Raw genomic sequence first — 26,263 nt, 5'->3', positions numbered from 1 at the left:
GATAAGATGTAGCTGAGAATGCACTCTAGGAAGTGGCAATTTGTAGAGCAAGCTGCAGGTCATATTCATGATTTTCAAGATTAGACTGCAGTACTCCCACCCCACTCCCGCCGCAACCATTATTGAAAGAAAGATGAATGCAGCATGGAAAGCTGTACTGCCTAATCCTCCGATAGCTCAGTTGGGAGAGCGGAGGACTGTAGTGGAGAAACAGAAATCCTTAGGTCGCTGGTTCAAATCCGGCTCGGAGGAGTTTCCCCTTTTTTGTTTTCCATAGCTGCTTTCTCTCTTGTTAAAACATTATGTGCCCCTCTGATTGAGAAACATTTCCCTAGCTCCAAATAAATGCTAGGACAGAAGGGTAGACTTCTTCTGCTTTCCAATGAAATTGACCACATAGTCATTTCTGAGGGATGTTGGAAGAGAAATAAACAAGGACCTGCAGATCAGAATTCATTCCAAAGCCTTGACTAAATATATGAAGGCACTTGGAAGACTTCCAGTTTCATTGTACCAAGGTAGATGTTTCGGCAGCCGAACCAGCTAAAACTCACCTACAATGAGTGGCCATGGATATGAAAGAGGGAATCTACAAAGACACCAACTCCTTAAAACTGAGCAAGATGCAATGTGGAGGAATAGTTTACAGATTTGGAGAAAATCTGAGATGTTTCTCTTGACAAAAGAAACACTGCAATGCCCTCTCTGAGGATCGAACTCAGGACCTTCAGATTATGAGACTGACGCGCTGCCTACTGCGCTAAGAAGGCTGCTTGAAACCGCTAACAAATGCGTCTACACACCATGAAGAGGGAAGGTAGCAAAAATGCTGTTCTCATGTTGGAATATCAATACACTTCGGTTGCCTCGCTGGATTAAAATCGTCTGCAGTTATAATGGTCAGAAGACTGCTCTTTCCCAGTGCTTAAACCCACACCCCATACATTTAGCCATGCAAAAGAAATCAGGGCATACCATTCACCTCTCTAAGAAAGATCGTGCCATTTTTTCCTCCACATAACTGAGAATGAAATGGACTAAAACCCAGAATTAACATGCCGCCCCTAGCCGTAGATGCATCTAGATCTCAACACTGTACATGCTAATGTAACATAGCTGTGTGTCCTGCAAAAAGAGCAGGGGTACCTTAAGTCATCTCACAAGATGTGGAAACAGCACTCAACCATATCCTTCTTTGATGTATCCTGAACCAGTTGCCTTGAATACTCTGGCTTTTTTCGATTGCATCTAGCTGTTGTGTGTGGGGAATTATTCATTCTAGAGTCAACCTTATTCCATAAAAAACGGTGCTAGAAAATCCAGCTGTAAATCATATGGAATTCCACACCTGACGCTTCCCATTCCAGTGTCATATGTGGTGAATGTACATTCAATAGAATTCCAGGTTTCCATGCGTGGAGCAAGGTCTCCCTCTACAGGATGTGGGGATGTAGCTCAGTGGTAGAGCGCATGCTTAGCATGTATGAGGCCCCGGGTTCAATCCCCGGCATCACCAGCTTTTCGCCATGCTAATCTTGCCTTTTGACAGATAGCTAGGCTGGCATCATGAGTAAGGAAGTGAGATGTCATGCAGCTGGTGCCAGAACCCCACTTTCTTCGCCTTGCAAAACCTTTTGAAATGGGGCTATCTCATTTCCCGTGTTTATAGAAAAAAATAATCTTGCTTCCTTAAGAAACCAAAGTGGTGATTTATCTTGGCATTCTTAGTATAGAAAACGGGCACAGCTGTCTTGGTCATTTATTTGAATTCTTCCTCTAAACCAGAGACTCTTACCAGAAGGTTTAAGAAAAACAGAATGTTTTCTTCATCCTAATCCCTTCTGAATGGTCCATTAATCTACTGGTTTTGCTTTTCCAGTTCCTTTCACAGAAGCATTAAAAATGCATGTTCTTCATGCTCCGTACGGAGTAATGACTCTCCTAACTTTCTGTCCTTTCCTTCATGTTCCCATGCTGTCATCCTTTTGCCAGAAATGCTTCCAAAGGGCTGTGGATTCCTCGGCCCCATGCCCTTTCAGGAAAACTCCTTTCTGTAGGATTTCTAATTCTAGGTCCCCTGCTTTCCTTCACGCCAGCACAGCACATTCAGGTAGGTAAGCAGTCCCCCTTTATGGTGATAAGATGTAGCTGAGAATGCACTCTAGGAAGTGGCAATTTGTAGAGCAAGCTGCAGGTCATATTCATGATTTTCAAGATTAGACTGCAGTACTCCCACCCCACTCCCGCCGCAACCATTATTGAAAGAAAGATGAATGCAGCATGGAAAGCTGTACTGCCTAATCCTCCGATAGCTCAGTTGGGAGAGCGGAGGACTGTAGTGGAGAAACAGAAATCCTTAGGTCGCTGGTTCAAATCCGGCTCGGAGGAGTTTCCCCTTTTTTGTTTTCCATAGCTGCTTTCTCTCTTGTTAAAACATTATGTGCCCCTCTGATTGAGAAACATTTCCCTAGCTCCAAATAAATGCTAGGACAGAAGGGTAGACTTCTTCTGCTTTCCAATGAAATTGACCACATAGTCATTTCTGAGGGATGTTGGAAGAGAAATAAACAAGGACCTGCAGATCAGAATTCATTCCAAAGCCTTGACTAAATATATGAAGGCACTTGGAAGACTTCCAGTTTCATTGTACCAAGGTAGATGTTTCGGCAGCCGAACCAGCTAAAACTCACCTACAATGAGTGGCCATGGATATGAAAGAGGGAATCTACAAAGACACCAACTCCTTAAAACTGAGCAAGATGCAATGTGGAGGAATAGTTTACAGATTTGGAGAAAATCTGAGATGTTTCTCTTGACAAAAGAAACACTGCAATGCCCTCTCTGAGGATCGAACTCAGGACCTTCAGATTATGAGACTGACGCGCTGCCTACTGCGCTAAGAAGGCTGCTTGAAACCGCTAACAAATGCGTCTACACACCATGAAGAGGGAAGGTAGCAAAAATGCTGTTCTCATGTTGGAATATCAATACACTTCGGTTGCCTCGCTGGATTAAAATCGTCTGCAGTTATAATGGTCAGAAGACTGCTCTTTCCCAGTGCTTAAACCCACACCCCATACATTTAGCCATGCAAAAGAAATCAGGGCATACCATTCACCTCTCTAAGAAAGATCGTGCCATTTTTTCCTCCACATAACTGAGAATGAAATGGACTAAAACCCAGAATTAACATGCCGCCCCTAGCCGTAGATGCATCTAGATCTCAACACTGTACATGCTAATGTAACATAGCTGTGTGTCCTGCAAAAAGAGCAGGGGTACCTTAAGTCATCTCACAAGATGTGGAAACAGCACTCAACCATATCCTTCTTTGATGTATCCTGAACCAGTTGCCTTGAATACTCTGGCTTTTTTCGATTGCATCTAGCTGTTGTGTGTGGGGAATTATTCATTCTAGAGTCAACCTTATTCCATAAAAAACGGTGCTAGAAAATCCAGCTGTAAATCATATGGAATTCCACACCTGACGCTTCCCATTCCAGTGTCATATGTGGTGAATGTACATTCAATAGAATTCCAGGTTTCCATGCGTGGAGCAAGGTCTCCCTCTACAGGATGTGGGGATGTAGCTCAGTGGTAGAGCGCATGCTTAGCATGTATGAGGCCCCGGGTTCAATCCCCGGCATCTCCAGCTTTTCGCCATGCTAATCTTGCCTTTTGACAGATAGCTAGGCTGGCATCATGAGTAAGGAAGTGAGATGTCATGCAGCTGGTGCCAGAACCCCACTTTCTTCGCCTTGCAAAACCTTTTGAAATGGGGCTATCTCATTTCCCGTGTTTATAGAAAAAAATAATCTTGCTTCCATAAGAAACCAAAGTGGTGATTTATCTTGGCATTCTTAGTATAGAAAACGGGCACAGCTGTCTTGGTCATTTATTTGAATTCTTCCTCTAAACCAGAGACTCTTACCAGAAGGTTTAAGAAAAACAGAATGTTTTCTTCATCCTAATCCCTTCTGAATGGTCCATTAATCTACTGGTTTTGCTTTTCCAGTTCCTTTCACAGAAGCATTAAAAATGCATGTTCTTCATGCTCCGTACGGAGTAATGACTCTCCTAACTTTCTGTCCTTTCCTTCATGTTCCCATGCTGTCATCCTTTTGCCAGAAATGCTTCCAAAGGGCTGTGGATTCCTCGGCCCCATGCCCTTTCAGGAAAACTCCTTTCTGTAGGATTTCTAATTCTAGGTCCCCTGCTTTCCTTCACGCCAGCACAGCACATTCAGGTAGGTAAGCAGTCCCCCTTTATGGTGATAAGATGTAGCTGAGAATGCACTCTAGGAAGTGGCAATTTGTAGAGCAAGCTGCAGGTCATATTCATGATTTTCAAGATTAGACTGCAGTACTCCCACCCCACTCCCGCCGCAACCATTATTGAAAGAAAGATGAATGCAGCATGGAAAGCTGTACTGCCTAATCCTCCGATAGCTCAGTTGGGAGAGCGGAGGACTGTAGTGGAGAAACAGAAATCCTTAGGTCGCTGGTTCAAATCCGGCTCGGAGGAGTTTCCCCTTTTTTGTTTTCCATAGCTGCTTTCTCTCTTGTTAAAACATTATGTGCCCCTCTGATTGAGAAACATTTCCCTAGCTCCAAATAAATGCTAGGACAGAAGGGTAGACTTCTTCTGCTTTCCAATGAAATTGACCACATAGTCATTTCTGAGGGATGTTGGAAGAGAAATAAACAAGGACCTGCAGATCAGAATTCATTCCAAAGCCTTGACTAAATATATGAAGGCACTTGGAAGACTTCCAGTTTCATTGTACCAAGGTAGATGTTTCGGCAGCCGAACCAGCTAAAACTCACCTACAATGAGTGGCCATGGATATGAAAGAGGGAATCTACAAAGACACCAACTCCTTAAAACTGAGCAAGATGCAATGTGGAGGAATAGTTTACAGATTTGGAGAAAATCTGAGATGTTTCTCTTGACAAAAGAAACACTGCAATGCCCTCTCTGAGGATCGAACTCAGGACCTTCAGATTATGAGACTGACGCGCTGCCTACTGCGCTAAGAAGGCTGCTTGAAACCGCTAACAAATGCGTCTACACACCATGAAGAGGGAAGGTAGCAAAAATGCTGTTCTCATGTTGGAATATCAATACACTTCGGTTGCCTCGCTGGATTAAAATCGTCTGCAGTTATAATGGTCAGAAGACTGCTCTTTCCCAGTGCTTAAACCCACACCCCATACATTTAGCCATGCAAAAGAAATCAGGGCATACCATTCACCTCTCTAAGAAAGATCGTGCCATTTTTTCCTCCACATAACTGAGAATGAAATGGACTAAAACCCAGAATTAACATGCCGCCCCTAGCCGTAGATGCATCTAGATCTCAACACTGTACATGCTAATGTAACATAGCTGTGTGTCCTGCAAAAAGAGCAGGGGTACCTTAAGTCATCTCACAAGATGTGGAAACAGCACTCAACCATATCCTTCTTTGATGTATCCTGAACCAGTTGCCTTGAATACTCTGGCTTTTTTCGATTGCATCTAGCTGTTGTGTGTGGGGAATTATTCATTCTAGAGTCAACCTTATTCCATAAAAAACGGTGCTAGAAAATCCAGCTGTAAATCATATGGAATTCCACACCTGACGCTTCCCATTCCAGTGTCATATGTGGTGAATGTACATTCAATAGAATTCCAGGTTTCCATGCGTGGAGCAAGGTCTCCCTCTACAGGATGTGGGGATGTAGCTCAGTGGTAGAGCGCATGCTTAGCATGTATGAGGCCCCGGGTTCAATCCCCGGCATCTCCAGCTTTTCGCCATGCTAATCTTGCCTTTTGACAGATAGCTAGGCTGGCATCATGAGTAAGGAAGTGAGATGTCATGCAGCTGGTGCCAGAACCCCACTTTCTTCGCCTTGCAAAACCTTTTGAAATGGGGCTATCTCATTTCCCGTGTTTATAGAAAAAAATAATCTTGCTTCCATAAGAAACCAAAGTGGTGATTTATCTTGGTATTCTTAGTATAGAAAACGGGCACAGCTGTCTTGGTCATTTATTTGAATTCTTCCTCTAAACCAGAGACTCTTACCAGAAGGTTTAAGAAAAACAGAATGTTTTCTTCATCCTAATCCCTTCTGAATGGTCCATTAATCTACTGGTTTTGCTTTTCCAGTTCCTTTCACAGAAGCATTAAAAATGCATGTTCTTCATGCTCCGTACGGAGTAATGACTCTCCTAACTTTCTGTCCTTTCCTTCATGTTCCCATGCTGTCATCCTTTTGCCAGAAATGCTTCCAAAGGGCTGTGGATTCCTCGGCCCCATGCCCTTTCAGGAAAACTCCTTTCTGTAGGATTTCTAATTCTAGGTCCCCTGCTTTCCTTCACGCCAGCACAGCACATTCAGGTAGGTAAGCAGTCCCCCTTTATGGTGATAAGATGTAGCTGAGAATGCACTCTAGGAAGTGGCAATTTGTAGAGCAAGCTGCAGGTCATATTCATGATTTTCAAGATTAGACTGCAGTACTCCCACCCCACTCCCGCCGCAACCATTATTGAAAGAAAGATGAATGCAGCATGGAAAGCTGTACTGCCTAATCCTCCGATAGCTCAGTTGGGAGAGCGGAGGACTGTAGTGGAGAAACAGAAATCCTTAGGTCGCTGGTTCAAATCCGGCTCGGAGGAGTTTCCCCTTTTTTGTTTTCCATAGCTGCTTTCTCTCTTGTTAAAACATTATGTGCCCCTCTGATTGAGAAACATTTCCCTAGCTCCAAATAAATGCTAGGACAGAAGGGTAGACTTCTTCTGCTTTCCAATGAAATTGACCACATAGTCATTTCTGAGGGATGTTGGAAGAGAAATAAACAAGGACCTGCAGATCAGAATTCATTCCAAAGCCTTGACTAAATATATGAAGGCACTTGGAAGACTTCCAGTTTCATTGTACCAAGGTAGATGTTTCGGCAGCCGAACCAGCTAAAACTCACCTACAATGAGTGGCCATGGATATGAAAGAGGGAATCTACAAAGACACCAACTCCTTAAAACTGAGCAAGATGCAATGTGGAGGAATAGTTTACAGATTTGGAGAAAATCTGAGATGTTTCTCTTGACAAAAGAAACACTGCAATGCCCTCTCTGAGGATCGAACTCAGGACCTTCAGATTATGAGACTGACGCGCTGCCTACTGCGCTAAGAAGGCTGCTTGAAACCGCTAACAAATGCGTCTACACACCATGAAGAGGGAAGGTAGCAAAAATGCTGTTCTCATGTTGGAATATCAATACACTTCGGTTGCCTCGCTGGATTAAAATCGTCTGCAGTTATAATGGTCAGAAGACTGCTCTTTCCCAGTGCTTAAACCCACACCCCATACATTTAGCCATGCAAAAGAAATCAGGGCATACCATTCACCTCTCTAAGAAAGATCGTGCCATTTTTTCCTCCACATAACTGAGAATGAAATGGACTAAAACCCAGAATTAACATGCCGCCCCTAGCCGTAGATGCATCTAGATCTCAACACTGTACATGCTAATGTAACATAGCTGTGTGTCCTGCAAAAAGAGCAGGGGTACCTTAAGTCATCTCACAAGATGTGGAAACAGCACTCAACCATATCCTTCTTTGATGTATCCTGAACCAGTTGCCTTGAATACTCTGGCTTTTTTCGATTGCATCTAGCTGTTGTGTGTGGGGAATTATTCATTCTAGAGTCAACCTTATTCCATAAAAAACGGTGCTAGAAAATCCAGCTGTAAATCATATGGAATTCCACACCTGACGCTTCCCATTCCAGTGTCATATGTGGTGAATGTACATTCAATAGAATTCCAGGTTTCCATGCGTGGAGCAAGGTCTCCCTCTACAGGATGTGGGGATGTAGCTCAGTGGTAGAGCGCATGCTTAGCATGTATGAGGCCCCGGGTTCAATCCCCGGCATCTCCAGCTTTTCGCCATGCTAATCTTGCCTTTTGACAGATAGCTAGGCTGGCATCATGAGTAAGGAAGTGAGATGTCATGCAGCTGGTGCCAGAACCCCACTTTCTTCGCCTTGCAAAACCTTTTGAAATGGGGCTATCTCATTTCCCGTGTTTATAGAAAAAAATAATCTTGCTTCCATAAGAAACCAAAGTGGTGATTTATCTTGGCATTCTTAGTATAGAAAACGGGCACAGCTGTCTTGGTCATTTATTTGAATTCTTCCTCTAAACCAGAGACTCTTACCAGAAGGTTTAAGAAAAACAGAATGTTTTCTTCATCCTAATCCCTTCTGAATGGTCCATTAATCTACTGGTTTTGCTTTTCCAGTTCCTTTCACAGAAGCATTAAAAATGCATGTTCTTCATGCTCCGTACGGAGTAATGACTCTCCTAACTTTCTGTCCTTTCCTTCATGTTCCCATGCTGTCATCCTTTTGCCAGAAATGCTTCCAAAGGGCTGTGGATTCCTCGGCCCCATGCCCTTTCAGGAAAACTCCTTTCTGTAGGATTTCTAATTCTAGGTCCCCTGCTTTCCTTCACGCCAGCACAGCACATTCAGGTAGGTAAGCAGTCCCCCTTTATGGTGATAAGATGTAGCTGAGAATGCACTCTAGGAAGTGGCAATTTGTAGAGCAAGCTGCAGGTCATATTCATGATTTTCAAGATTAGACTGCAGTACTCCCACCCCACTCCCGCCGCAACCATTATTGAAAGAAAGATGAATGCAGCATGGAAAGCTGTACTGCCTAATCCTCCGATAGCTCAGTTGGGAGAGCGGAGGACTGTAGTGGAGAAACAGAAATCCTTAGGTCGCTGGTTCAAATCCGGCTCGGAGGAGTTTCCCCTTTTTTGTTTTCCATAGCTGCTTTCTCTCTTGTTAAAACATTATGTGCCCCTCTGATTGAGAAACATTTCCCTAGCTCCAAATAAATGCTAGGACAGAAGGGTAGACTTCTTCTGCTTTCCAATGAAATTGACCACATAGTCATTTCTGAGGGATGTTGGAAGAGAAATAAACAAGGACCTGCAGATCAGAATTCATTCCAAAGCCTTGACTAAATATATGAAGGCACTTGGAAGACTTCCAGTTTCATTGTACCAAGGTAGATGTTTCGGCAGCCGAACCAGCTAAAACTCACCTACAATGAGTGGCCATGGATATGAAAGAGGGAATCTACAAAGACACCAACTCCTTAAAACTGAGCAAGATGCAATGTGGAGGAATAGTTTACAGATTTGGAGAAAATCTGAGATGTTTCTCTTGACAAAAGAAACACTGCAATGCCCTCTCTGAGGATCGAACTCAGGACCTTCAGATTATGAGACTGACGCGCTGCCTACTGCGCTAAGAAGGCTGCTTGAAACCGCTAACAAATGCGTCTACACACCATGAAGAGGGAAGGTAGCAAAAATGCTGTTCTCATGTTGGAATATCAATACACTTCGGTTGCCTCGCTGGATTAAAATCGTCTGCAGTTATAATGGTCAGAAGACTGCTCTTTCCCAGTGCTTAAACCCACACCCCATACATTTAGCCATGCAAAAGAAATCAGGGCATACCATTCACCTCTCTAAGAAAGATCGTGCCATTTTTTCCTCCACATAACTGAGAATGAAATGGACTAAAACCCAGAATTAACATGCCGCCCCTAGCCGTAGATGCATCTAGATCTCAACACTGTACATGCTAATGTAACATAGCTGTGTGTCCTGCAAAAAGAGCAGGGGTACCTTAAGTCATCTCACAAGATGTGGAAACAGCACTCAACCATATCCTTCTTTGATGTATCCTGAACCAGTTGCCTTGAATACTCTGGCTTTTTTCGATTGCATCTAGCTGTTGTGTGTGGGGAATTATTCATTCTAGAGTCAACCTTATTCCATAAAAAACGGTGCTAGAAAATCCAGCTGTAAATCATATGGAATTCCACACCTGACGCTTCCCATTCCAGTGTCATATGTGGTGAATGTACATTCAATAGAATTCCAGGTTTCCATGCGTGGAGCAAGGTCTCCCTCTACAGGATGTGGGGATGTAGCTCAGTGGTAGAGCGCATGCTTAGCATGTATGAGGCCCCGGGTTCAATCCCCGGCATCTCCAGCTTTTCGCCATGCTAATCTTGCCTTTTGACAGATAGCTAGGCTGGCATCATGAGTAAGGAAGTGAGATGTCATGCAGCTGGTGCCAGAACCCCACTTTCTTCGCCTTGCAAAACCTTTTGAAATGGGGCTATCTCATTTCCCGTGTTTATAGAAAAAAATAATCTTGCTTCCATAAGAAACCAAAGTGGTGATTTATCTTGGTATTCTTAGTATAGAAAACGGGCACAGCTGTCTTGGTCATTTATTTGAATTCTTCCTCTAAACCAGAGACTCTTACCAGAAGGTTTAAGAAAAACAGAATGTTTTCTTCATCCTAATCCCTTCTGAATGGTCCATTAATCTACTGGTTTTGCTTTTCCAGTTCCTTTCACAGAAGCATTAAAAATGCATGTTCTTCATGCTCCGTACGGAGTAATGACTCTCCTAACTTTCTGTCCTTTCCTTCATGTTCCCATGCTGTCATCCTTTTGCCAGAAATGCTTCCAAAGGGCTGTGGATTCCTCGGCCCCATGCCCTTTCAGGAAAACTCCTTTCTGTAGGATTTCTAATTCTAGGTCCCCTGCTTTCCTTCACGCCAGCACAGCACATTCAGGTAGGTAAGCAGTCCCCCTTTATGGTGATAAGATGTAGCTGAGAATGCACTCTAGGAAGTGGCAATTTGTAGAGCAAGCTGCAGGTCATATTCATGATTTTCAAGATTAGACTGCAGTACTCCCACCCCACTCCCGCCGCAACCATTATTGAAAGAAAGATGAATGCAGCATGGAAAGCTGTACTGCCTAATCCTCCGATAGCTCAGTTGGGAGAGCGGAGGACTGTAGTGGAGAAACAGAAATCCTTAGGTCGCTGGTTCAAATCCGGCTCGGAGGAGTTTCCCCTTTTTTGTTTTCCATAGCTGCTTTCTCTCTTGTTAAAACATTATGTGCCCCTCTGATTGAGAAACATTTCCCTAGCTCCAAATAAATGCTAGGACAGAAGGGTAGACTTCTTCTGCTTTCCAATGAAATTGACCACATAGTCATTTCTGAGGGATGTTGGAAGAGAAATAAACAAGGACCTGCAGATCAGAATTCATTCCAAAGCCTTGACTAAATATATGAAGGCACTTGGAAGACTTCCAGTTTCATTGTACCAAGGTAGATGTTTCGGCAGCCGAACCAGCTAAAACTCACCTACAATGAGTGGCCATGGATATGAAAGAGGGAATCTACAAAGACACCAACTCCTTAAAACTGAGCAAGATGCAATGTGGAGGAATAGTTTACAGATTTGGAGAAAATCTGAGATGTTTCTCTTGACAAAAGAAACACTGCAATGCCCTCTCTGAGGATCGAACTCAGGACCTTCAGATTATGAGACTGACGCGCTGCCTACTGCGCTAAGAAGGCTGCTTGAAACCGCTAACAAATGCGTCTACACACCATGAAGAGGGAAGGTAGCAAAAATGCTGTTCTCATGTTGGAATATCAATACACTTCGGTTGCCTCGCTGGATTAAAATCGTCTGCAGTTATAATGGTCAGAAGACTGCTCTTTCCCAGTGCTTAAACCCACACCCCATACATTTAGCCATGCAAAAGAAATCAGGGCATACCATTCACCTCTCTAAGAAAGATCGTGCCATTTTTTCCTCCACATAACTGAGAATGAAATGGACTAAAACCCAGAATTAACATGCCGCCCCTAGCCGTAGATGCATCTAGATCTCAACACTGTACATGCTAATGTAACATAGCTGTGTGTCCTGCAAAAAGAGCAGGGGTACCTTAAGTCATCTCACAAGATGTGGAAACAGCACTCAACCATATCCTTCTTTGATGTATCCTGAACCAGTTGCCTTGAATACTCTGGCTTTTTTCGATTGCATCTAGCTGTTGTGTGTGGGGAATTATTCATTCTAGAGTCAACCTTATTCCATAAAAAACGGTGCTAGAAAATCCAGCTGTAAATCATATGGAATTCCACACCTGACGCTTCCCATTCCAGTGTCATATGTGGTGAATGTACATTCAATAGAATTCCAGGTTTCCATGCGTGGAGCAAGGTCTCCCTCTACAGGATGTGGGGATGTAGCTCAGTGGTAGAGCGCATGCTTAGCATGTATGAGGCCCCGGGTTCAATCCCCGGCATCTCCAGCTTTTCGCCATGCTAATCTTGCCTTTTGACAGATAGCTAGGCTGGCATCATGAGTAAGGAAGTGAGATGTCATGCAGCTGGTGCCAGAACCCCACTTTCTTCGCCTTGCAAAACCTTTTGAAATGGGGCTATCTCATTTCCCGTGTTTATAGAAAAAAATAATCTTGCTTCCATAAGAAACCAAAGTGGTGATTTATCTTGGCATTCTTAGTATAGAAAACGGGCACAGCTGTCTTGGTCATTTATTTGAATTCTTCCTCTAAACCAGAGACTCTTACCAGAAGGTTTAAGAAAAACAGAATGTTTTCTTCATCCTAATCCCTTCTGAATGGTCCATTAATCTACTGGTTTTGCTTTTCCAGTTCCTTTCACAGAAGCATTAAAAATGCATGTTCTTCATGCTCCGTACGGAGTAATGACTCTCCTAACTTTCTGTCCTTTCCTTCATGTTCCCATGCTGTCATCCTTTTGCCAGAAATGCTTCCAAAGGGCTGTGGATTCCTCGGCCCCATGCCCTTTCAGGAAAACTCCTTTCTGTAGGATTTCTAATTCTAGGTCCCCTGCTTTCCTTCACGCCAGCACAGCACATTCAGGTAGGTAAGCAGTCCCCCTTTATGGTGATAAGATGTAGCTGAGAATGCACTCTAGGAAGTGGCAATTTGTAGAGCAAGCTGCAGGTCATATTCATGATTTTCAAGATTAGACTGCAGTACTCCCACCCCACTCCCGCCGCAACCATTATTGAAAGAAAGATGAATGCAGCATGGAAAGCTGTACTGCCTAATCCTCCGATAGCTCAGTTGGGAGAGCGGAGGACTGTAGTGGAGAAACAGAAATCCTTAGGTCGCTGGTTCAAATCCGGCTCGGAGGAGTTTCCCCTTTTTTGTTTTCCATAGCTGCTTTCTCTCTTGTTAAAACATTATGTGCCCCTCTGATTGAGAAACATTTCCCTAGCTCCAAATAAATGCTAGGACAGAAGGGTAGACTTCTTCTGCTTTCCAATGAAATTGACCACATAGTCATTTCTGAGGGATGTTGGAAGAGAAATAAACAAGGACCTGCAGATCAGAATTCATTCCAAAGCCTTGACTAAATATATGAAGGCACTTGGAAGACTTCCAGTTTCATTGTACCAAGGTAGATGTTTCGGCAGCCGAACCAGCTAAAACTCACCTACAATGAGTGGCCATGGATATGAAAGAGGGAATCTACAAAGACACCAACTCCTTAAAACTGAGCAAGATGCAATGTGGAGGAATAGTTTACAGATTTGGAGAAAATCTGAGATGTTTCTCTTGACAAAAGAAACACTGCAATGCCCTCTCTGAGGATCGAACTCAGGACCTTCAGATTATGAGACTGACGCGCTGCCTACTGCGCTAAGAAGGCTGCTTGAAACCGCTAACAAATGCGTCTACACACCATGAAGAGGGAAGGTAGCAAAAATGCTGTTCTCATGTTGGAATATCAATACACTTCGGTTGCCTCGCTGGATTAAAATCGTCTGCAGTTATAATGGTCAGAAGACTGCTCTTTCCCAGTGCTTAAACCCACACCCCATACATTTAGCCATGCAAAAGAAATCAGGGCATACCATTCACCTCTCTAAGAAAGATCGTGCCATTTTTTCCTCCACATAACTGAGAATGAAATGGACTAAAACCCAGAATTAACATGCCGCCCCTAGCCGTAGATGCATCTAGATCTCAACACTGTACATGCTAATGTAACATAGCTGTGTGTCCTGCAAAAAGAGCAGGGGTACCTTAAGTCATCTCACAAGATGTGGAAACAGCACTCAACCATATCCTTCTTTGATGTATCCTGAACCAGTTGCCTTGAATACTCTGGCTTTTTTCGATTGCATCTAGCTGTTGTGTGTGGGGAATTATTCATTCTAGAGTCAACCTTATTCCATAAAAAACGGTGCTAGAAAATCCAGCTGTAAATCATATGGAATTCCACACCTGACGCTTCCCATTCCAGTGTCATATGTGGTGAATGTACATTCAATAGAATTCCAGGTTTCCATGCGTGGAGCAAGGTCTCCCTCTACAGGATGTGGGGATGTAGCTCAGTGGTAGAGCGCATGCTTAGCATGTATGAGGCCCCGGGTTCAATCCCCGGCATCTCCAGCTTTTCGCCATGCTAATCTTGCCTTTTGACAGATAGCTAGGCTGGCATCATGAGTAAGGAAGTGAGATGTCATGCAGCTGGTGCCAGAACCCCACTTTCTTCGCCTTGCAAAACCTTTTGAAATGGGGCTATCTCATTTCCCGTGTTTATAGAAAAAAATAATCTTGCTTCCATAAGAAACCAAAGTGGTGATTTATCTTGGTATTCTTAGTATAGAAAACGGGCACAGCTGTCTTGGTCATTTATTTGAATTCTTCCTCTAAACCAGAGACTCTTACCAGAAGGTTTAAGAAAAACAGAATGTTTTCTTCATCCTAATCCCTTCTGAATGGTCCATTAATCTACTGGTTTTGCTTTTCCAGTTCCTTTCACAGAAGCATTAAAAATGCATGTTCTTCATGCTCCGTACGGAGTAATGACTCTCCTAACTTTCTGTCCTTTCCTTCATGTTCCCATGCTGTCATCCTTTTGCCAGAAATGCTTCCAAAGGGCTGTGGATTCCTCGGCCCCATGCCCTTTCAGGAAAACTCCTTTCTGTAGGATTTCTAATTCTAGGTCCCCTGCTTTCCTTCACGCCAGCACAGCACATTCAGGTAGGTAAGCAGTCCCCCTTTATGGTGATAAGATGTAGCTGAGAATGCACTCTAGGAAGTGGCAATTTGTAGAGCAAGCTGCAGGTCATATTCATGATTTTCAAGATTAGACTGCAGTACTCCCACCCCACTCCCGCCGCAACCATTATTGAAAGAAAGATGAATGCAGCATGGAAAGCTGTACTGCCTAATCCTCCGATAGCTCAGTTGGGAGAGCGGAGGACTGTAGTGGAGAAACAGAAATCCTTAGGTCGCTGGTTCAAATCCGGCTCGGAGGAGTTTCCCCTTTTTTGTTTTCCATAGCTGCTTTCTCTCTTGTTAAAACATTATGTGCCCCTCTGATTGAGAAACATTTCCCTAGCTCCAAATAAATGCTAGGACAGAAGGGTAGACTTCTTCTGCTTTCCAATGAAATTGACCACATAGTCATTTCTGAGGGATGTTGGAAGAGAAATAAACAAGGACCTGCAGATCAGAATTCATTCCAAAGCCTTGACTAAATATATGAAGGCACTTGGAAGACTTCCAGTTTCATTGTACCAAGGTAGATGTTTCGGCAGCCGAACCAGCTAAAACTCACCTACAATGAGTGGCCATGGATATGAAAGAGGGAATCTACAAAGACACCAACTCCTTAAAACTGAGCAAGATGCAATGTGGAGGAATAGTTTACAGATTTGGAGAAAATCTGAGATGTTTCTCTTGACAAAAGAAACACTGCAATGCCCTCTCTGAGGATCGAACTCAGGACCTTCAGATTATGAGACTGACGCGCTGCCTACTGCGCTAAGAAGGCTGCTTGAAACCGCTAACAAATGCGTCTACACACCATGAAGAGGGAAGGTAGCAAAAATGCTGTTCTCATGTTGGAATATCAATACACTTCGGTTGCCTCGCTGGATTAAAATCGTCTGCAGTTATAATGGTCAGAAGACTGCTCTTTCCCAGTGCTTAAACCCACACCCCATACATTTAGCCATGCAAAAGAAATCAGGGCATACCATTCACCTCTCTAAGAAAGATCGTGCCATTTTTTCCTCCACATAACTGAGAATGAAATGGACTAAAACCCAGAATTAACATGCCGCCCCTAGCCGTAGATGCATCTAGATCTCAACACTGTACATGCTAATGTAACATAGCTGTGTGTCCTGCAAAAAGAGCAGGGGTACCTTAAGTCATCTCACAAGATGTGGAAACAGCACTCAACCATATCCTTCTTTGATGTATCCTGAACCAGTTGCCTTGAATACTCTGGCTTTTTTCGATTGCATCTAGCTGTTGTGTGTGGGGAATTATTCATTCTAGAGTCAACCTTATTCCATAAAAAACGGTGCTAGAAAATCCAGCTGTAAATCATATGGAATTCCACACCTGACGCTTCCCATTCCAGTGTCATATGTGGTGAATGTACATTCAATAGAATTCCAGGTTTCCATGCGTGGAGCAAGGTCTCCCTCTACAGGATGTGGGGATGTAGCTCAGTGGTAGAGCGCATGCTTAGCATGTATGAGGCCCCGGGTTCAATCCCCGGCATCTCCAGCTTTTCGCCATGCTAATCTTGCCTTTTGACAGATAGCTAGGCTGGCATCATGAGTAAGGAAGTGAGATGTCATGCAGCTGGTGCCAGAACCCCACTTTCTTCGCCTTGCAAAACCTTTTGAAATGGGGCTATCTCATTTCCCGTGTTTATAGAAAAAAATAATCTTGCTTCCATAAGAAACCAAAGTGGTGATTTATCTTGGCATTCTTAGTATAGAAAACGGGCACAGCTGTCTTGGTCATTTATTTGAATTCTTCCTCTAAACCAGAGACTCTTACCAGAAGGTTTAAGAAAAACAGAATGTTTTCTTCATCCTAATCCCTTCTGAATGGTCCATTAATCTACTGGTTTTGCTTTTCCAGTTCCTTTCACAGAAGCATTAAAAATGCATGTTCTTCATGCTCCGTACGGAGTAATGACTCTCCTAACTTTCTGTCCTTTCCTTCATGTTCCCATGCTGTCATCCTTTTGCCAGAAATGCTTCCAAAGGGCTGTGGATTCCTCGGCCCCATGCCCTTTCAGGAAAACTCCTTTCTGTAGGATTTCTAATTCTAGGTCCCCTGCTTTCCTTCACGCCAGCACAGCACATTCAGGTAGGTAAGCAGTCCCCCTTTATGGTGATAAGATGTAGCTGAGAATGCACTCTAGGAAGTGGCAATTTGTAGAGCAAGCTGCAGGTCATATTCATGATTTTCAAGATTAGACTGCAGTACTCCCACCCCACTCCCGCCGCAACCATTATTGAAAGAAAGATGAATGCAGCATGGAAAGCTGTACTGCCTAATCCTCCGATAGCTCAGTTGGGAGAGCGGAGGACTGTAGTGGAGAAACAGAAATCCTTAGGTCGCTGGTTCAAATCCGGCTCGGAGGAGTTTCCCCTTTTTTGTTTTCCATAGCTGCTTTCTCTCTTGTTAAAACATTATGTGCCCCTCTGATTGAGAAACATTTCCCTAGCTCCAAATAAATGCTAGGACAGAAGGGTAGACTTCTTCTGCTTTCCAATGAAATTGACCACATAGTCATTTCTGAGGGATGTTGGAAGAGAAATAAACAAGGACCTGCAGATCAGAATTCATTCCAAAGCCTTGACTAAATATATGAAGGCACTTGGAAGACTTCCAGTTTCATTGTACCAAGGTAGATGTTTCGGCAGCCGAACCAGCTAAAACTCACCTACAATGAGTGGCCATGGATATGAAAGAGGGAATCTACAAAGACACCAACTCCTTAAAACTGAGCAAGATGCAATGTGGAGGAATAGTTTACAGATTTGGAGAAAATCTGAGATGTTTCTCTTGACAAAAGAAACACTGCAATGCCCTCTCTGAGGATCGAACTCAGGACCTTCAGATTATGAGACTGACGCGCTGCCTACTGCGCTAAGAAGGCTGCTTGAAACCGCTAACAAATGCGTCTACACACCATGAAGAGGGAAGGTAGCAAAAATGCTGTTCTCATGTTGGAATATCAATACACTTCGGTTGCCTCGCTGGATTAAAATCGTCTGCAGTTATAATGGTCAGAAGACTGCTCTTTCCCAGTGCTTAAACCCACACCCCATACATTTAGCCATGCAAAAGAAATCAGGGCATACCATTCACCTCTCTAAGAAAGATCGTGCCATTTTTTCCTCCACATAACTGAGAATGAAATGGACTAAAACCCAGAATTAACATGCCGCCCCTAGCCGTAGATGCATCTAGATCTCAACACTGTACATGCTAATGTAACATAGCTGTGTGTCCTGCAAAAAGAGCAGGGGTACCTTAAGTCATCTCACAAGATGTGGAAACAGCACTCAACCATATCCTTCTTTGATGTATCCTGAACCAGTTGCCTTGAATACTCTGGCTTTTTTCGATTGCATCTAGCTGTTGTGTGTGGGGAATTATTCATTCTAGAGTCAACCTTATTCCATAAAAAACGGTGCTAGAAAATCCAGCTGTAAATCATATGGAATTCCACACCTGACGCTTCCCATTCCAGTGTCATATGTGGTGAATGTACATTCAATAGAATTCCAGGTTTCCATGCGTGGAGCAAGGTCTCCCTCTACAGGATGTGGGGATGTAGCTCAGTGGTAGAGCGCATGCTTAGCATGTATGAGGCCCCGGGTTCAATCCCCGGCATCACCAGCTTTTCGCCATGCTAATCTTGCCTTTTGACAGATAGCTAGGCTGGCATCATGAGTAAGGAAGTGAGATGTCATGCAGCTGGTGCCAGAACCCCACTTTCTTCGCCTTGCAAAACCTTTTGAAATGGGGCTATCTCATTTCCCGTGTTTATAGAAAAAAATAATCTTGCTTCCTTAAGAAACCAAAGTGGTGATTTATCTTGGCATTCTTAGTATAGAAAACGGGCACAGCTGTCTTGGTCATTTATTTGAATTCTTCCTCTAAACCAGAGACTCTTACCAGAAGGTTTAAGAAAAACAGAATGTTTTCTTCATCCTAATCCCTTCTGAATGGTCCATTAATCTACTGGTTTTGCTTTTCCAGTTCCTTTCACAGAAGCATTAAAAATGCATGTTCTTCATGCTCCGTACGGAGTAATGACTCTCCTAACTTTCTGTCCTTTCCTTCATGTTCCCATGCTGTCATCCTTTTGCCAGAAATGCTTCCAAAGGGCTGTGGATTCCTCGGCCCCATGCCCTTTCAGGAAAACTCCTTTCTGTAGGATTTCTAATTCTAGGTCCCCTGCTTTCCTTCACGCCAGCACAGCACATTCAGGTAGGTAAGCAGTCCCCCTTTATGGTGATAAGATGTAGCTGAGAATGCACTCTAGGAAGTGGCAATTTGTAGAGCAAGCTGCAGGTCATATTCATGATTTTCAAGATTAGACTGCAGTACTCCCACCCCACTCCCGCCGCAACCATTATTGAAAGAAAGATGAATGCAGCATGGAAAGCTGTACTGCCTAATCCTCCGATAGCTCAGTTGGGAGAGCGGAGGACTGTAGTGGAGAAACAGAAATCCTTAGGTCGCTGGTTCAAATCCGGCTCGGAGGAGTTTCCCCTTTTTTGTTTTCCATAGCTGCTTTCTCTCTTGTTAAAACATTATGTGCCCCTCTGATTGAGAAACATTTCCCTAGCTCCAAATAAATGCTAGGACAGAAGGGTAGACTTCTTCTGCTTTCCAATGAAATTGACCACATAGTCATTTCTGAGGGATGTTGGAAGAGAAATAAACAAGGACCTGCAGATCAGAATTCATTCCAAAGCCTTGACTAAATATATGAAGGCACTTGGAAGACTTCCAGTTTCATTGTACCAAGGTAGATGTTTCGGCAGCCGAACCAGCTAAAACTCACCTACAATGAGTGGCCATGGATATGAAAGAGGGAATCTACAAAGACACCAACTCCTTAAAACTGAGCAAGATGCAATGTGGAGGAATAGTTTACAGATTTGGAGAAAATCTGAGATGTTTCTCTTGACAAAAGAAACACTGCAATGCCCTCTCTGAGGATCGAACTCAGGACCTTCAGATTATGAGACTGACGCGCTGCCTACTGCGCTAAGAAGGCTGCTTGAAACCGCTAACAAATGCGTCTACACACCATGAAGAGGGAAGGTAGCAAAAATGCTGTTCTCATGTTGGAATATCAATACACTTCGGTTGCCTCGCTGGATTAAAATCGTCTGCAGTTATAATGGTCAGAAGACTGCTCTTTCCCAGTGCTTAAACCCACACCCCATACATTTAGCCATGCAAAAGAAATCAGGGCATACCATTCACCTCTCTAAGAAAGATCGTGCCATTTTTTCCTCCACATAACTGAGAATGAAATGGACTAAAACCCAGAATTAACATGCCGCCCCTAGCCGTAGATGCATCTAGATCTCAACACTGTACATGCTAATGTAACATAGCTGTGTGTCCTGCAAAAAGAGCAGGGGTACCTTAAGTCATCTCACAAGATGTGGAAACAGCACTCAACCATATCCTTCTTTGATGTATCCTGAACCAGTTGCCTTGAATACTCTGGCTTTTTTCGATTGCATCTAGCTGTTGTGTGTGGGGAATTATTCATTCTAGAGTCAACCTTATTCCATAAAAAACGGTGCTAGAAAATCCAGCTGTAAATCATATGGAATTCCACACCTGACGCTTCCCATTCCAGTGTCATATGTGGTGAATGTACATTCAATAGAATTCCAGGTTTCCATGCGTGGAGCAAGGTCTCCCTCTACAGGATGTGGGGATGTAGCTCAGTGGTAGAGCGCATGCTTAGCATGTATGAGGCCCCGGGTTCAATCCCCGGCATCTCCAGCTTTTCGCCATGCTAATCTTGCCTTTTGACAGATAGCTAGGCTGGCATCATGAGTAAGGAAGTGAGATGTCATGCAGCTGGTGCCAGAACCCCACTTTCTTCGCCTTGCAAAACCTTTTGAAATGGGGCTATCTCATTTCCCGTGTTTATAGAAAAAAATAATCTTGCTTCCATAAGAAACCAAAGTGGTGATTTATCTTGGCATTCTTAGTATAGAAAACGGGCACAGCTGTCTTGGTCATTTATTTGAATTCTTCCTCTAAACCAGAGACTCTTACCAGAAGGTTTAAGAAAAACAGAATGTTTTCTTCATCCTAATCCCTTCTGAATGGTCCATTAATCTACTGGTTTTGCTTTTCCAGTTCCTTTCACAGAAGCATTAAAAATGCATGTTCTTCATGCTCCGTACGGAGTAATGACTCTCCTAACTTTCTGTCCTTTCCTTCATGTTCCCATGCTGTCATCCTTTTGCCAGAAATGCTTCCAAAGGGCTGTGGATTCCTCGGCCCCATGCCCTTTCAGGAAAACTCCTTTCTGTAGGATTTCTAATTCTAGGTCCCCTGCTTTCCTTCACGCCAGCACAGCACATTCAGGTAGGTAAGCAGTCCCCCTTTATGGTGATAAGATGTAGCTGAGAATGCACTCTAGGAAGTGGCAATTTGTAGAGCAAGCTGCAGGTCATATTCATGATTTTCAAGATTAGACTGCAGTACTCCCACCCCACTCCCGCCGCAACCATTATTGAAAGAAAGATGAATGCAGCATGGAAAGCTGTACTGCCTAATCCTCCGATAGCTCAGTTGGGAGAGCGGAGGACTGTAGTGGAGAAACAGAAATCCTTAGGTCGCTGGTTCAAATCCGGCTCGGAGGAGTTTCCCCTTTTTTGTTTTCCATAGCTGCTTTCTCTCTTGTTAAAACATTATGTGCCCCTCTGATTGAGAAACATTTCCCTAGCTCCAAATAAATGCTAGGACAGAAGGGTAGACTTCTTCTGCTTTCCAATGAAATTGACCACATAGTCATTTCTGAGGGATGTTGGAAGAGAAATAAACAAGGACCTGCAGATCAGAATTCATTCCAAAGCCTTGACTAAATATATGAAGGCACTTGGAAGACTTCCAGTTTCATTGTACCAAGGTAGATGTTTCGGCAGCCGAACCAGCTAAAACTCACCTACAATGAGTGGCCATGGATATGAAAGAGGGAATCTACAAAGACACCAACTCCTTAAAACTGAGCAAGATGCAATGTGGAGGAATAGTTTACAGATTTGGAGAAAATCTGAGATGTTTCTCTTGACAAAAGAAACACTGCAATGCCCTCTCTGAGGATCGAACTCAGGACCTTCAGATTATGAGACTGACGCGCTGCCTACTGCGCTAAGAAGGCTGCTTGAAACCGCTAACAAATGCGTCTACACACCATGAAGAGGGAAGGTAGCAAAAATGCTGTTCTCATGTTGGAATATCAATACACTTCGGTTGCCTCGCTGGATTAAAATCGTCTGCAGTTATAATGGTCAGAAGACTGCTCTTTCCCAGTGCTTAAACCCACACCCCATACATTTAGCCATGCAAAAGAAATCAGGGCATACCATTCACCTCTCTAAGAAAGATCGTGCCATTTTTTCCTCCACATAACTGAGAATGAAATGGACTAAAACCCAGAATTAACATGCCGCCCCTAGCCGTAGATGCATCTAGATCTCAACACTGTACATGCTAATGTAACATAGCTGTGTGTCCTGCAAAAAGAGCAGGGGTACCTTAAGTCATCTCACAAGATGTGGAAACAGCACTCAACCATATCCTTCTTTGATGTATCCTGAACCAGTTGCCTTGAATACTCTGGCTTTTTTCGATTGCATCTAGCTGTTGTGTGTGGGGAATTATTCATTCTAGAGTCAACCTTATTCCATAAAAAACGGTGCTAGAAAATCCAGCTGTAAATCATATGGAATTCCACACCTGACGCTTCCCATTCCAGTGTCATATGTGGTGAATGTACATTCAATAGAATTCCAGGTTTCCATGCGTGGAGCAAGGTCTCCCTCTACAGGATGTGGGGATGTAGCTCAGTGGTAGAGCGCATGCTTAGCATGTATGAGGCCCCGGGTTCAATCCCCGGCATCTCCAGCTTTTCGCCATGCTAATCTTGCCTTTTGACAGATAGCTAGGCTGGCATCATGAGTAAGGAAGTGAGATGTCATGCAGCTGGTGCCAGAACCCCACTTTCTTCGCCTTGCAAAACCTTTTGAAATGGGGCTATCTCATTTCCCGTGTTTATAGAAAAAAATAATCTTGCTTCCATAAGAAACCAAAGTGGTGATTTATCTTGGTATTCTTAGTATAGAAAACGGGCACAGCTGTCTTGGTCATTTATTTGAATTCTTCCTCTAAACCAGAGACTCTTACCAGAAGGTTTAAGAAAAACAGAATGTTTTCTTCATCCTAATCCCTTCTGAATGGTCCATTAATCTACTGGTTTTGCTTTTCCAGTTCCTTTCACAGAAGCATTAAAAATGCATGTTCTTCATGCTCCGTACGGAGTAATGACTCTCCTAACTTTCTGTCCTTTCCTTCATGTTCCCATGCTGTCATCCTTTTGCCAGAAATGCTTCCAAAGGGCTGTGGATTCCTCGGCCCCATGCCCTTTCAGGAAAACTCCTTTCTGTAGGATTTCTAATTCTAGGTCCCCTGCTTTCCTTCACGCCAGCACAGCACATTCAGGTAGGTAAGCAGTCCCCCTTTATGGTGATAAGATGTAGCTGAGAATGCACTCTAGGAAGTGGCAATTTGTAGAGCAAGCTGCAGGTCATATTCATGATTTTCAAGATTAGACTGCAGTACTCCCACCCCACTCCCGCCGCAACCATTATTGAAAGAAAGATGAATGCAGCATGGAAAGCTGTACTGCCTAATCCTCCGATAGCTCAGTTGGGAGAGCGGAGGACTGTAGTGGAGAAACAGAAATCCTTAGGTCGCTGGTTCAAATCCGGCTCGGAGGAGTTTCCCCTTTTTTGTTTTCCATAGCTGCTTTCTCTCTTGTTAAAACATTATGTGCCCCTCTGATTGAGAAACATTTCCCTAGCTCCAAATAAATGCTAGGACAGAAGGGTAGACTTCTTCTGCTTTCCAATGAAATTGACCACATAGTCATTTCTGAGGGATGTTGGAAGAGAAATAAACAAGGACCTGCAGATCAGAATTCATTCCAAAGCCTTGACTAAATATATGAAGGCACTTGGAAGACTTCCAGTTTCATTGTACCAAGGTAGATGTTTCGGCAGCCGAACCAGCTAAAACTCACCTACAATGAGTGGCCATGGATATGAAAGAGGGAATCTACAAAGACACCAACTCCTTAAAACTGAGCAAGATGCAATGTGGAGGAATAGTTTACAGATTTGGAGAAAATCTGAGATGTTTCTCTTGACAAAAGAAACACTGCAATGCCCTCTCTGAGGATCGAACTCAGGACCTTCAGATTATGAGACTGACGCGCTGCCTACTGCGCTAAGAAGGCTGCTTGAAACCGCTAACAAATGCGTCTACACACCATGAAGAGGGAAGGTAGCAAAAATGCTGTTCTCATGTTGGAATATCAATACACTTCGGTTGCCTCGCTGGATTAAAATCGTCTGCAGTTATAATGGTCAGAAGACTGCTCTTTCCCAGTGCTTAAACCCACACCCCATACATTTAGCCATGCAAAAGAAATCAGGGCATACCATTCACCTCTCTAAGAAAGATCGTGCCATTTTTTCCTCCACATAACTGAGAATGAAATGGACTAAAACCCAGAATTAACATGCCGCCCCTAGCCGTAGATGCATCTAGATCTCAACACTGTACATGCTAATGTAACATAGCTGTGTGTCCTGCAAAAAGAGCAGGGGTACCTTAAGTCATCTCACAAGATGTGGAAACAGCACTCAACCATATCCTTCTTTGATGTATCCTGAACCAGTTGCCTTGAATACTCTGGCTTTTTTCGATTGCATCTAGCTGTTGTGTGTGGGGAATTATTCATTCTAGAGTCAACCTTATTCCATAAAAAACGGTGCTAGAAAATCCAGCTGTAAATCATATGGAATTCCACACCTGACGCTTCCCATTCCAGTGTCATATGTGGTGAATGTACATTCAATAGAATTCCAGGTTTCCATGCGTGGAGCAAGGTCTCCCTCTACAGGATGTGGGGATGTAGCTCAGTGGTAGAGCGCATGCTTAGCATGTATGAGGCCCCGGGTTCAATCCCCGGCATCTCCAGCTTTTCGCCATGCTAATCTTGCCTTTTGACAGATAGCTAGGCTGGCATCATGAGTAAGGAAGTGAGATGTCATGCAGCTGGTGCCAGAACCCCACTTTCTTCGCCTTGCAAAACCTTTTGAAATGGGGCTATCTCATTTCCCGTGTTTATAGAAAAAAATAATCTTGCTTCCATAAGAAACCAAAGTGGTGATTTATCTTGGCATTCTTAGTATAGAAAACGGGCACAGCTGTCTTGGTCATTTATTTGAATTCTTCCTCTAAACCAGAGACTCTTACCAGAAGGTTTAAGAAAAACAGAATGTTTTCTTCATCCTAATCCCTTCTGAATGGTCCATTAATCTACTGGTTTTGCTTTTCCAGTTCCTTTCACAGAAGCATTAAAAATGCATGTTCTTCATGCTCCGTACGGAGTAATGACTCTCCTAACTTTCTGTCCTTTCCTTCATGTTCCCATGCTGTCATCCTTTTGCCAGAAATGCTTCCAAAGGGCTGTGGATTCCTCGGCCCCATGCCCTTTCAGGAAAACTCCTTTCTGTAGGATTTCTAATTCTAGGTCCCCTGCTTTCCTTCACGCCAGCACAGCACATTCAGGTAGGTAAGCAGTCCCCCTTTATGGTGATAAGATGTAGCTGAGAATGCACTCTAGGAAGTGGCAATTTGTAGAGCAAGCTGCAGGTCATATTCATGATTTTCAAGATTAGACTGCAGTACTCCCACCCCACTCCCGCCGCAACCATTATTGAAAGAAAGATGAATGCAGCATGGAAAGCTGTACTGCCTAATCCTCCGATAGCTCAGTTGGGAGAGCGGAGGACTGTAGTGGAGAAACAGAAATCCTTAGGTCGCTGGTTCAAATCCGGCTCGGAGGAGTTTCCCCTTTTTTGTTTTCCATAGCTGCTTTCTCTCTTGTTAAAACATTATGTGCCCCTCTGATTGAGAAACATTTCCCTAGCTCCAAATAAATGCTAGGACAGAAGGGTAGACTTCTTCTGCTTTCCAATGAAATTGACCACATAGTCATTTCTGAGGGATGTTGGAAGAGAAATAAACAAGGACCTGCAGATCAGAATTCATTCCAAAGCCTTGACTAAATATATGAAGGCACTTGGAAGACTTCCAGTTTCATTGTACCAAGGTAGATGTTTCGGCAGCCGAACCAGCTAAAACTCACCTACAATGAGTGGCCATGGATATGAAAGAGGGAATCTACAAAGACACCAACTCCTTAAAACTGAGCAAGATGCAATG

General features: G+C 43.6%; 37 non-coding genes across 37 annotated transcripts; 25 read left to right on the top strand and 12 right to left on the bottom strand.

The window, feature by feature from the left end:
* The first annotated feature begins 166 nt into the window (after positions 1-166).
* TRNAY-GUA (transfer RNA tyrosine (anticodon GUA)) lies at positions 167-252 on the top strand. The gene is given in 2 exon segments: positions 167-203; positions 217-252. It is a non-coding gene; the product is annotated as a tRNA-Tyr (tRNA).
* A 445-nt stretch (positions 253-697) lies between these two features.
* TRNAM-CAU (transfer RNA methionine (anticodon CAU)) lies at positions 698-770 on the bottom strand. The gene has a single exon. It is a non-coding gene; the product is annotated as a tRNA-Met (tRNA).
* A 674-nt stretch (positions 771-1,444) lies between these two features.
* On the top strand, positions 1,445-1,516 carry TRNAA-AGC (transfer RNA alanine (anticodon AGC)). The gene has a single exon. It is a non-coding gene; the product is annotated as a tRNA-Ala (tRNA).
* Positions 1,517-2,302: 786 nt separating this feature from the next.
* TRNAY-GUA (transfer RNA tyrosine (anticodon GUA)) lies at positions 2,303-2,388 on the top strand. The gene is given in 2 exon segments: positions 2,303-2,339; positions 2,353-2,388. It is a non-coding gene; the product is annotated as a tRNA-Tyr (tRNA).
* A 445-nt stretch (positions 2,389-2,833) lies between these two features.
* Positions 2,834-2,906, bottom strand: TRNAM-CAU (transfer RNA methionine (anticodon CAU)). Its single transcript has one exon. It is a non-coding gene; the product is annotated as a tRNA-Met (tRNA).
* Positions 2,907-3,580: 674 nt separating this feature from the next.
* On the top strand, positions 3,581-3,652 carry TRNAA-AGC (transfer RNA alanine (anticodon AGC)). Its single transcript has one exon. It is a non-coding gene; the product is annotated as a tRNA-Ala (tRNA).
* Positions 3,653-4,438: 786 nt separating this feature from the next.
* On the top strand, positions 4,439-4,524 carry TRNAY-GUA (transfer RNA tyrosine (anticodon GUA)). The gene is given in 2 exon segments: positions 4,439-4,475; positions 4,489-4,524. It is a non-coding gene; the product is annotated as a tRNA-Tyr (tRNA).
* A 445-nt stretch (positions 4,525-4,969) lies between these two features.
* TRNAM-CAU (transfer RNA methionine (anticodon CAU)) lies at positions 4,970-5,042 on the bottom strand. Its single transcript has one exon. It is a non-coding gene; the product is annotated as a tRNA-Met (tRNA).
* A 674-nt stretch (positions 5,043-5,716) lies between these two features.
* TRNAA-AGC (transfer RNA alanine (anticodon AGC)) lies at positions 5,717-5,788 on the top strand. Its single transcript has one exon. It is a non-coding gene; the product is annotated as a tRNA-Ala (tRNA).
* Positions 5,789-6,574: 786 nt separating this feature from the next.
* TRNAY-GUA (transfer RNA tyrosine (anticodon GUA)) lies at positions 6,575-6,660 on the top strand. Its single transcript is given in 2 exon segments — positions 6,575-6,611; positions 6,625-6,660. It is a non-coding gene; the product is annotated as a tRNA-Tyr (tRNA).
* A 445-nt stretch (positions 6,661-7,105) lies between these two features.
* TRNAM-CAU (transfer RNA methionine (anticodon CAU)) lies at positions 7,106-7,178 on the bottom strand. The gene has a single exon. It is a non-coding gene; the product is annotated as a tRNA-Met (tRNA).
* A 674-nt stretch (positions 7,179-7,852) lies between these two features.
* TRNAA-AGC (transfer RNA alanine (anticodon AGC)) lies at positions 7,853-7,924 on the top strand. Its single transcript has one exon. It is a non-coding gene; the product is annotated as a tRNA-Ala (tRNA).
* A 786-nt stretch (positions 7,925-8,710) lies between these two features.
* On the top strand, positions 8,711-8,796 carry TRNAY-GUA (transfer RNA tyrosine (anticodon GUA)). Its single transcript is given in 2 exon segments — positions 8,711-8,747; positions 8,761-8,796. It is a non-coding gene; the product is annotated as a tRNA-Tyr (tRNA).
* Positions 8,797-9,241: 445 nt separating this feature from the next.
* TRNAM-CAU (transfer RNA methionine (anticodon CAU)) lies at positions 9,242-9,314 on the bottom strand. The gene has a single exon. It is a non-coding gene; the product is annotated as a tRNA-Met (tRNA).
* Positions 9,315-9,988: 674 nt separating this feature from the next.
* TRNAA-AGC (transfer RNA alanine (anticodon AGC)) lies at positions 9,989-10,060 on the top strand. The gene has a single exon. It is a non-coding gene; the product is annotated as a tRNA-Ala (tRNA).
* Positions 10,061-10,846: 786 nt separating this feature from the next.
* TRNAY-GUA (transfer RNA tyrosine (anticodon GUA)) lies at positions 10,847-10,932 on the top strand. The gene is given in 2 exon segments: positions 10,847-10,883; positions 10,897-10,932. It is a non-coding gene; the product is annotated as a tRNA-Tyr (tRNA).
* A 445-nt stretch (positions 10,933-11,377) lies between these two features.
* On the bottom strand, positions 11,378-11,450 carry TRNAM-CAU (transfer RNA methionine (anticodon CAU)). Its single transcript has one exon. It is a non-coding gene; the product is annotated as a tRNA-Met (tRNA).
* Positions 11,451-12,124: 674 nt separating this feature from the next.
* TRNAA-AGC (transfer RNA alanine (anticodon AGC)) lies at positions 12,125-12,196 on the top strand. Its single transcript has one exon. It is a non-coding gene; the product is annotated as a tRNA-Ala (tRNA).
* Positions 12,197-12,982: 786 nt separating this feature from the next.
* Positions 12,983-13,068, top strand: TRNAY-GUA (transfer RNA tyrosine (anticodon GUA)). Its single transcript is given in 2 exon segments — positions 12,983-13,019; positions 13,033-13,068. It is a non-coding gene; the product is annotated as a tRNA-Tyr (tRNA).
* Positions 13,069-13,513: 445 nt separating this feature from the next.
* On the bottom strand, positions 13,514-13,586 carry TRNAM-CAU (transfer RNA methionine (anticodon CAU)). The gene has a single exon. It is a non-coding gene; the product is annotated as a tRNA-Met (tRNA).
* A 674-nt stretch (positions 13,587-14,260) lies between these two features.
* Positions 14,261-14,332, top strand: TRNAA-AGC (transfer RNA alanine (anticodon AGC)). Its single transcript has one exon. It is a non-coding gene; the product is annotated as a tRNA-Ala (tRNA).
* A 786-nt stretch (positions 14,333-15,118) lies between these two features.
* Positions 15,119-15,204, top strand: TRNAY-GUA (transfer RNA tyrosine (anticodon GUA)). Its single transcript is given in 2 exon segments — positions 15,119-15,155; positions 15,169-15,204. It is a non-coding gene; the product is annotated as a tRNA-Tyr (tRNA).
* Positions 15,205-15,649: 445 nt separating this feature from the next.
* On the bottom strand, positions 15,650-15,722 carry TRNAM-CAU (transfer RNA methionine (anticodon CAU)). Its single transcript has one exon. It is a non-coding gene; the product is annotated as a tRNA-Met (tRNA).
* A 674-nt stretch (positions 15,723-16,396) lies between these two features.
* TRNAA-AGC (transfer RNA alanine (anticodon AGC)) lies at positions 16,397-16,468 on the top strand. The gene has a single exon. It is a non-coding gene; the product is annotated as a tRNA-Ala (tRNA).
* Positions 16,469-17,254: 786 nt separating this feature from the next.
* On the top strand, positions 17,255-17,340 carry TRNAY-GUA (transfer RNA tyrosine (anticodon GUA)). Its single transcript is given in 2 exon segments — positions 17,255-17,291; positions 17,305-17,340. It is a non-coding gene; the product is annotated as a tRNA-Tyr (tRNA).
* Positions 17,341-17,785: 445 nt separating this feature from the next.
* Positions 17,786-17,858, bottom strand: TRNAM-CAU (transfer RNA methionine (anticodon CAU)). The gene has a single exon. It is a non-coding gene; the product is annotated as a tRNA-Met (tRNA).
* Positions 17,859-18,532: 674 nt separating this feature from the next.
* Positions 18,533-18,604, top strand: TRNAA-AGC (transfer RNA alanine (anticodon AGC)). The gene has a single exon. It is a non-coding gene; the product is annotated as a tRNA-Ala (tRNA).
* A 786-nt stretch (positions 18,605-19,390) lies between these two features.
* Positions 19,391-19,476, top strand: TRNAY-GUA (transfer RNA tyrosine (anticodon GUA)). The gene is given in 2 exon segments: positions 19,391-19,427; positions 19,441-19,476. It is a non-coding gene; the product is annotated as a tRNA-Tyr (tRNA).
* A 445-nt stretch (positions 19,477-19,921) lies between these two features.
* On the bottom strand, positions 19,922-19,994 carry TRNAM-CAU (transfer RNA methionine (anticodon CAU)). The gene has a single exon. It is a non-coding gene; the product is annotated as a tRNA-Met (tRNA).
* Positions 19,995-20,668: 674 nt separating this feature from the next.
* Positions 20,669-20,740, top strand: TRNAA-AGC (transfer RNA alanine (anticodon AGC)). Its single transcript has one exon. It is a non-coding gene; the product is annotated as a tRNA-Ala (tRNA).
* A 786-nt stretch (positions 20,741-21,526) lies between these two features.
* On the top strand, positions 21,527-21,612 carry TRNAY-GUA (transfer RNA tyrosine (anticodon GUA)). Its single transcript is given in 2 exon segments — positions 21,527-21,563; positions 21,577-21,612. It is a non-coding gene; the product is annotated as a tRNA-Tyr (tRNA).
* Positions 21,613-22,057: 445 nt separating this feature from the next.
* TRNAM-CAU (transfer RNA methionine (anticodon CAU)) lies at positions 22,058-22,130 on the bottom strand. Its single transcript has one exon. It is a non-coding gene; the product is annotated as a tRNA-Met (tRNA).
* Positions 22,131-22,804: 674 nt separating this feature from the next.
* Positions 22,805-22,876, top strand: TRNAA-AGC (transfer RNA alanine (anticodon AGC)). The gene has a single exon. It is a non-coding gene; the product is annotated as a tRNA-Ala (tRNA).
* Positions 22,877-23,662: 786 nt separating this feature from the next.
* TRNAY-GUA (transfer RNA tyrosine (anticodon GUA)) lies at positions 23,663-23,748 on the top strand. Its single transcript is given in 2 exon segments — positions 23,663-23,699; positions 23,713-23,748. It is a non-coding gene; the product is annotated as a tRNA-Tyr (tRNA).
* Positions 23,749-24,193: 445 nt separating this feature from the next.
* TRNAM-CAU (transfer RNA methionine (anticodon CAU)) lies at positions 24,194-24,266 on the bottom strand. The gene has a single exon. It is a non-coding gene; the product is annotated as a tRNA-Met (tRNA).
* Positions 24,267-24,940: 674 nt separating this feature from the next.
* TRNAA-AGC (transfer RNA alanine (anticodon AGC)) lies at positions 24,941-25,012 on the top strand. The gene has a single exon. It is a non-coding gene; the product is annotated as a tRNA-Ala (tRNA).
* Positions 25,013-25,798: 786 nt separating this feature from the next.
* TRNAY-GUA (transfer RNA tyrosine (anticodon GUA)) lies at positions 25,799-25,884 on the top strand. Its single transcript is given in 2 exon segments — positions 25,799-25,835; positions 25,849-25,884. It is a non-coding gene; the product is annotated as a tRNA-Tyr (tRNA).
* Positions 25,885-26,263: the final 379 nt, after the last annotated feature.

Source organism: Pleurodeles waltl, unplaced genomic scaffold, assembly GCF_031143425.1.
Source record: "Pleurodeles waltl isolate 20211129_DDA unplaced genomic scaffold, aPleWal1.hap1.20221129 scaffold_107, whole genome shotgun sequence".
NCBI classification, from domain to species: domain Eukaryota; kingdom Metazoa; phylum Chordata; class Amphibia; order Caudata; family Salamandridae; genus Pleurodeles; species Pleurodeles waltl.
Note: the sequence above shows the minus strand (reverse complement) of the source record. Positions and strands in the feature narration are given on the sequence as shown.